Source organism: Helianthus annuus, chromosome 17 (assembly GCF_002127325.2).
Source record: "Helianthus annuus cultivar XRQ/B chromosome 17, HanXRQr2.0-SUNRISE, whole genome shotgun sequence".
NCBI lineage: Eukaryota > Viridiplantae > Streptophyta > Magnoliopsida > Asterales > Asteraceae > Helianthus > Helianthus annuus.
In genome coordinates, this window is record NC_035449.2 from 106880824 (window position 1) to 106889205 (window position 8382).

The window sequence follows — 8382 nt, forward strand, 5'->3', positions numbered from 1 at the left end:
TAAAGACAGACTTAAAGTCTTTGTTGGAATGAAGACATAAAGAACCATAAGGTGTTATATATAGAATTTTGAGGATTAAAGTTTCTTTAGTGTATTGATATTACATTCAGGTCATACATTTCATCCTTAGAGTTAAGATCTTTTGAAGAGATTTTTATAGATTCATAGGAATTTAATAAGATTTGGTTGAGATCTTGTATAGATTCTCAAGAAATAGATCTAATTTAATATGCACAGGTTTAGGCTTGTGGGTTTCGGGCTTGGACCTAGGGCCCACAAGTCCACCTCGTGTGTAAGTAGCTCGTAATTCCTACGAGACCTGATATCGCGACCCATACTCCATAAACATAAAATATTCATGTAACATCCATATTTGTCGGCGTCGTCAGAATTTCGTACGGTATCAATTCGTTGTCGCTTGATATTCAGCAGATTTCCTCTAAATCTCCACACGCGCACTGTATATTCGAATAAACGTTTCTGGGCACTCCAAGGGCCTGTTTAAGTTAATTAGCGTCGTAAACACTATTTATTATTGCGTTAATCGCCAGTTAATTACGTAATTTAGGGTGTAAATTACCGGTTGTCACAGGTAAGTCTTCAGGAAACACCTGAGGGTAATCGCGTACAACTGGAATATCCTCCAGTTTCTTCTCCTTTGCTGATGCGTCTGTAACGAGTGCCAGAATGGCAGTGCGCCCCTTTCGTAAGCATTTCTGAGCCTTCAAGAAAGAGATGATGCCAACTACAGCACCACTCTTGTCGCCTTGAACTTCAAGAGGTTCTTGACCAGAACGAGGAATGCGAATTATCTTCTCACTGCATAAGATTTCTGCTTGGTGTTGGGATAACCAATCCATCCCAATCACGACGTCGAAGCTACCCAAAACTATGGGAATGAGATCGATAGAGAAAGCTTGACCAGCTAAGATAAGATTACAACCCTGAACTACGTGCGTGGCTTCTAGACTTTTACTGTTAGCTAACTCTACTACATGTTTGGTGGGTAAAAGTGTTGGTGTACGTTTTAGCAGTTGACACATTTTCACAGACATATAGCTTGTATCCGCACCCGAGTCAAACAAAACAGTAACGTAAATATTGTCGAGGAGAAACTTACCCATAACTACGTTGGGATCGTTCACTGCGTCGCCTCGACCTAGCACAAAAGCGCGTCCCCTAGCCTCGTTGCCATTAATGTTGTTGTTCCCACCGTTGTTGTTGTTGCCATTTCCCTGGTTGTTATGGTTGTTGTTCTGGTTCCTGTTTAACTGAGGACAGTGCCTTTTGAAGTGCCCCTCTGCCCCACACTGAAAACATACTTTGTTGCCCTGTTGCTGATTCTGCTGTGCCGGTGGTTGCTGCTGGTTCTGGTTCGCAGGACGAGGGCTTCTACAATCCTTAGCCTCATGACCCATCTTGAGGCATCTTTGACAGCGACCCTTGGTACACTGGCCACCGTGGTGTCTACCGCAGTTGTTGCACTTTGGAAGGTTCCCTCGATATCCGCCCTGCCTGTGACTACCTGAAGAATGCTGGCTGGGACTCTGATGACTGTCAGTCTTTCGCTGCTGGGCCTGAGACTGAACTGAAGCTGATCCCCTACTGGAATCCCCATCCCATTTTCTCTTGCTGTCACTGGGAGTAGTAGGAGTAGCTGAAGTAGTAGCGGTAGCAATAGCGCTGATGCGTTTAGGCAGTTTGTTCTGATCCACTGCCTGGTCTGTGATGCGGTGAGCGAGGCGTTGAATCTCCTGGATGTTATCGAGATTAGCCGAAGTAACGTGGCTCTGGATCTCTGGTGCCAACCCCTTGAGATACATCTCGATGCGCTTGTATGGAGGGTCCACCATGGTTGGGCACAGTACGGCCAACTCATTCGACCGTTTAGTATACGCTTCGATCTCTGATCCAACCATTTTCAAATTATACAGCTCATCTTCCAACTTGTGAATATCTTCACGTGTACAATACTCCCTCTTGATAAGTTCCTTAAAATCGTTCCAGGGTGTGGCGTTAGCAGCTGCCAACCCCAGAATTTGCACCTGCGCGTTCCACCAGGTTAGCGCGATTCCTTCCAAGGTGCCAGTTGCATACTTGACCTTGCGAGCCTCAGGGCACTCGCACATTTCGAATACTGACTCTAGCTTTTCAAACCAGTGGAGGAGTCCAACTGCTCCTTCAGTGCCACTAAAGGAATTTGGACGACAGTCCATGAAGTTCTTGAATGTGCAGACAGGCTGCTGCGCGTGTTGACCTATTGTGTGCGAATAGGACGAAGTTAAATACGAGAGTTAATGTAGGATCTAAGGATCCTAGTATGAATCTATACTGCAGGGTATACTACCTGCTTGAGCAGCTGCAAGTGCCGCAGCAACTTGAGCCAGACACTGATCCAATTAACAATGCTGATCCACTTAGGATCGACCATATCCATACCTGCTTTGCTACGGATCATAAGCCAGACATTCGAAGAGAACTTACATTCAAAAAATAAATGATTATGAGAATCAAAATTCTCATAACATAGTAAGCAACACATCATGTTCATGTTCTTCCTCCGCGACAAGTCCCATTGTAAAATTTTATCCTGCGTTAAAAGCTTCTTCCGCATGATAAGCCACATAAGAAAAGCATGCCTCGGGACACACTGAGAGAACCACACAACATTAAACCAATCAACTTCGGCCTCCCTAGCACGAATAGAGTGCCAAACACCGAACGACGAGAACTCATCAAGAACTTCACCATCCTTCCAACACAATCGATCATCAACCTCTGGCCTAAGCTGAATCTGCACCGCCTAAGTGAGAACTAGGAATTAGACCACCCAGTTAACCGGCAACTACCAATTGCCGTCAACAGTGATGTCTTCAACCGAAGCTTTTAACGAGAAACCCGCAGATGTGATAACTCTAGGAGAAAGATAAGTGCATAGCGGCCCAGACTCACACCAAAAATCATACCAAGCTGACGTATCCCAACCATTACCTATCTTGGTCCAAACATGCCCTCTAATCAGCGATCTTAGCTGGATAAGTTTCCTCCAGCTCCAACAACTATTCGCTACAACTTTCCAGTCCCAAAAAGTGCGACCCTTCAGACGATAAGAGTGAATCCAAGCAACCCATAATGACTCCCGATGAGTAAGAATACTCCAAATATAAGCAGCCATAAAGGACTTATTAACATCTCCAATACGTCTAATACCCAAACCACCTTCATATTTCGGAACACATATAGACTTCCATGAAACCTTAGCCTTACCTCTTTGAAACGACCCTTGAGACCATAAAAAAATATGCATTTTGGCTTTAAATCAGCAAGGACCCTAGAAGATAGGATTGTCACACCCCCAAAATCCACACGCGGAGTACCACCGCTTGGAGGCGTGACATGACCAGGATCAAGCCACCAATTATATCAAACATAGCATTTAATAACAACCATAGACATAATTGATGTTCAAAACCAAACATTGTATATGTAGCGGAAGCATTTAAGTAAAACCCAAACATAAGTGTTAACGTATGAAATATCATAAGTGTTTAGTAAGCATTCAAGGATCCTTGTCCACAACGACCTGCTCCTCCTTGTGCAAGCTCCATAAATTACCTAAGGTCCTGCAAGGCATGCAGCAAATAATCAACAAACTAGTTGAGCGAGTTCACAGAAAGTAAATGCGTAATAGTAAGTTCATGAGTATCAAGTGGCTCTACTGGGCCAGTATAGGTTTCTATTGGTGGGGGCTTCCCATGTCATTAATCCACTAGACTATGTGTAACCATAAGTGTTCTTCTCAACCGAGAACAGTAATACGTACAAGTTTACGCAGGATTTACGTAAGTATCCTTCACAACCGAGGATAGGGTACGTGTAACACCCCAACCCAGATAGGCTGACGTGTCACTCTTACAGATATCAGATCCAAAACTAGTCCATAACATTGAATCGAAAGGATCCTAGTTACATTTTATAACATGACAGAAATTAAATAATCTTGCTTGACCTTCAACTTATGTTTAACGCTCCTCACTGAATTCCCAGGTCTCCCAGATTACCTGTTATCAAATACGAAAAACACAAAAAGAAAACTACGGCTGAGCCAAAAATTGCTCAGTAACGGAGAAAGCAATAGTAAAAAAAACTCAACGGAAAGCAAAGCATAACGGAGCTAAGACTGAACCAAAACGGGTACTGAAACAGATACCGAGAACAGATACAGAGACATAAAAGATACTGAACTGACACGATACTGAACTGGCAAAAATACCGATACGGATACACAATACAATTTCGGGTATAAGACTGATGCGAAACTAAAACAAAAACTTGTTCAAAACTGTTACGGGACTGTTATGAAAGTTGGTTTAGAACTAATACGAAAACCGAAGTCATATTAAACCCAATACAAAGACCTATGAAGACTGTTACATCGTTGATCAAGAATAATAAAACAATTTTCTTTTATAAACGGTTTGGTTTTAGACCTCGTTTAAAAACTCTATGATTTTCAAACAAGGTATCTGACAAAACTAATTACTTTTAGTAAACGTTTAACTTTAAATCGAATGCTAGTGATTTTATGAGATTTCATGACAGGACGTTGTTTGACGAAATACTGTTTCCATAATAATATCTGAAAGATTTATATTTAAATACCAAATAATTTAGATAAATGGATTTCAAAACAAAACACTAAATGCATACATGAATATTTATATGAACCAACATAAGTTATAGGGTGTCAAAACAATTCATAAAAATAATAATAACGTATTCTTAACTTTTGAAAGTTTTATATTAGAAACAAAAAAATTTGGGTAACGTGGATAAAAACGAAATAACTAAATCCTTAATATTTAATGTTGTAACACGATGTGGTAAACCGATACGAAAACAAAAACGGATACGCAAGCCAAAACAGAAGTAAAGACAAGGCGCAGAGACAGACACCGGAACAGATACTGATACGAATCTCGAAGCGAAAAACGGAGTCAACTCATACAGAAATAGACCCATATTACGAATAGACCCATAATCAGATACAAAACATAATCGGAAACTAAACATGTCAGAAACATAATCGGATACATGATCAGAACCATAGCCAGAGCATAATCAGATGTATATACATAACTTATAACTTATGAGAACGTAATCAGAACGGAACATATTCACATACAGAAACATATACAAACTTACACGATAGATTTATATCAACAGAATAAATCATGTAACATAGAAGCACCCAAAGCCACAAACAGACTGGTACACAGGTAGCTGCTCTATGTACCTATGAGATGGTGAGTGTGGCGTACACCCATTATTCCATCTCTCACACACAAACAAACTCAAACTCAGAGCTAAGATCGATCTATACGCCTCTAGGGGCCAAGTGCTACACAAGCACATGCTAGAGACGCCGTGAACTTTTATTACGCACTGCCACGATAAGTGCCATGCCGTTTACGCCCAACGGCAAGCCAGACGCTTGGGTGACAGAGTACAAAAGCTAAGGCCATGTAAATAACTTACAGACGACTGAAAATAATACTAACAGGAACATGCGACCATGAATACAAGTCTGAGGTCTAGCATGCTATAACATTAGTAATAAACAAAGAGACCAATACAAGGCGGACTCGAATAACGTATCACATATCAAACCATGACAATCGGACTTTAAAACGGAGACACAGATCCGTACTGCAAAGTAACGGATATAGATTTATACTATGAGTGAAAGACCAAATAATTCGTACCCGCAATTTATACTATGATGAAAAGAAAAAAGAATCCGTACCTTAAACGACGATTCACGAAGTCAGACTCGTTCCTTAAAAGGGGTCGTTATAACCTACAAGGAACTTATCCTTGGTAAGATTAGTACTTCTATATTATTATATTATTATTATTTTTTTTTTGGTTGAACTAGTAAGTTCATTTAATAGTTATATAATTCAGTTACAATAACCTAGTAATTAAGTGTTGTGAAATGTAATAATTTCATAAAATTTCATAAGTCTTTTAACCATCCAGTGCACTATGACGTTTGGTTACAAATTCTTTTGAGAGTTTCTTTACTAACACATTTTATAGCAAATAACTATTGAAGTTATTATTTATCCAAAGCTAAAAGCTACGTTCAGTAACTTTCTTTCAAAAGCAAGTATACAATTTATCATTTCCATGAATTTTGTCGAGTTTAGTATATCAAAGTTATAAGTTTAAATCAAGTTGTTTCAAGTATAAACCATACTTTGATTATATTCATTAGTTATCATTCAATACTATTTGTTCATATTTCCACAATTAGTTTGTGATGAACCCACAAATGGACAAACCATATTCAAACTAGAATGATTTGGTATACAAAATTTATTCAATAACAAAGGGTTGCGGGTACCTGCAGTAGGGTCGCGGACGTTAGTTGGTGCTGTAAAGATAATGGCTGCGGTGGCGGTCGTGTGCGGCAATGGTTGTCGCCAAAATCTCAGCGATGTGTGAAGGTTTCTACGATGTTGAGGTCGTCGACTACCGTTAGGGGACGCGAGATGAACATGATAACACATGTGGGTTCGGTTTCGTATTTGGCGTTGATCGGGGAGGCTAAGTGAGGCTGTTGAAAAGTAGATAATAAGGGAAAACATGGAGGGTTAACAAGTTTTCTCGATATGCAATAGGGAGAGGCAATGTTGGTTTTATTTTGTGTTACTTTATTTTTTTTTATAACCAATGGTGCTAATGGGGAGCCCATAAATATCTAGTGCAATCATTTAGAGATGTACAGCCACAAAGAAATGGTCCAAGGCATGGTTTAAGGGATGGTATACTCATATTTTTGTTTGCGTAAAAAGATGGTAATTTGAATTGATTTGGTAGGGCCGTACATAAGTTGAAGGATAGGAAAATCATACAAATTTCTAGTGAAGCAAATAGAAGGGTAGTTTAGAATTAGGCCAAAATTAGTTGTTGATTTTTCATGTCCATGTGTCTTAAATTATGTATCTTAAGAGTAGAGATATGGTATGAATAATGAAATTTAAGATAAGTTACATGTCTTAAATTATGTATCTTAAGAGTAGAGATATGGTATGAATAATGAAATTTAAGATAAGTTACAGTAACTTGAAGTGAAGGAAGTCAAAAAAAATATTTTGAGATTATCAATTACATGATGATGTCTTGTCCCATCAAATTATCAACCTACATCTTAGCTTTATATTACATATTTATTTATTAGTTTTGTTCTACCGAAGTTTAGTAAAATGTTATATATATATATATATATATATATATATATATATATATATATATATATATATTTATGTTAACTTACACATGCACATATAGCATGTATGCCTACAGATATTTAAATATTGCATTTTGTACTAGTTAATTATTATTTACATTTATTTATTATTTGATATTTTATTTCTTTGCTTGTACGATTATATCTAGACATCATTATGATGTTTGTCAATTTAGTTTAGTTTCTTTGTAACTAGGGAGATTTACTAGTTACCTACACATACATATACATACTTACAAATATATGGCTTTAACAAGGTTATATAAATAATTGTTTTATAAAATTTATACAAAATTTTAGAATACACGCTATGGATGGCGAAATATGAATATGTACGCACACTAACTTGGTTTATAGAAAAAAAATATATCAAAGTAATCCACTTTAAATTGTTTTTACGTCAAATTTGAATTATACTAAATGGTAATAAATATTGTAACTATTATTAAGATTCAAGAAATTTTGAGTGTTACAGTACGTGGGGGTTTACGTAGGTTTTACGTAAGTGCCTGACACAACCGAGGCAGTAGTGAGTATCCGTTCACGCAGGTTTTACGTGAGTATCCTTCACAACCGAGGATAGCGAGTAGCATAAGTGTACGTAGGTTTTACGTACGTGTCCTGCACAACCGAGGACGAGGGTATGGTAGTCTAGTAATGGTGTCTGAATGAATCTATTCAACCTTAACAATCCAACCCAATTCCCAACCCGGGAATCCCATGCCTTGGCTGTGTGAACTCACCTTGGTTTGCTCGGCAGATACACAATTAAAAGACTCTTGAACTAACAGTGGTCAACCACGTCCTAACAGGGTTACCATACAAGTCAGGTTCGGTTCAAGTAATGCACGTATACATCACAACAAACACGTATGCACGTAAACAGTCAACATGTCATAAACACCACTTGTGCGATTCGGATGGTTGGGCCAAAGAGCTAGTGCAAGCCCAACCATCTTGTGCGGTCACACGACTAAGCCCAATCTATACTCGGCCCATCAAACAAATAAACAGATTAAACATTCACGGCCCAATAATTATCATACAAATTGTGCGATCCAGTTCAT

General features: G+C 38.7%; 1 long non-coding RNA gene across 2 annotated transcripts; it reads right to left on the minus strand.

The window, feature by feature from the left end:
- Positions 1–3420: 3420 nt before the first annotated feature.
- LOC118489049 lies at positions 3421–6728 on the minus strand. 2 transcript variants are annotated; one of them, XR_004885982.1, is made up of 4 exons: positions 6410–6716; positions 5807–5860; positions 4010–4061; positions 3436–3623 (listed from the first exon to the last, which is right to left on the minus strand). It is a non-coding gene; the product is annotated as an uncharacterized LOC118489049 (long non-coding RNA). The 2 variants fall into 2 exon arrangements; XR_004885981.1 differs by lacking the exon at positions 4010–4061 and having other exon boundaries at positions 3421–3623; positions 6410–6728.
- Between the last annotated feature and the right edge of the window lie 1654 nt (positions 6729–8382).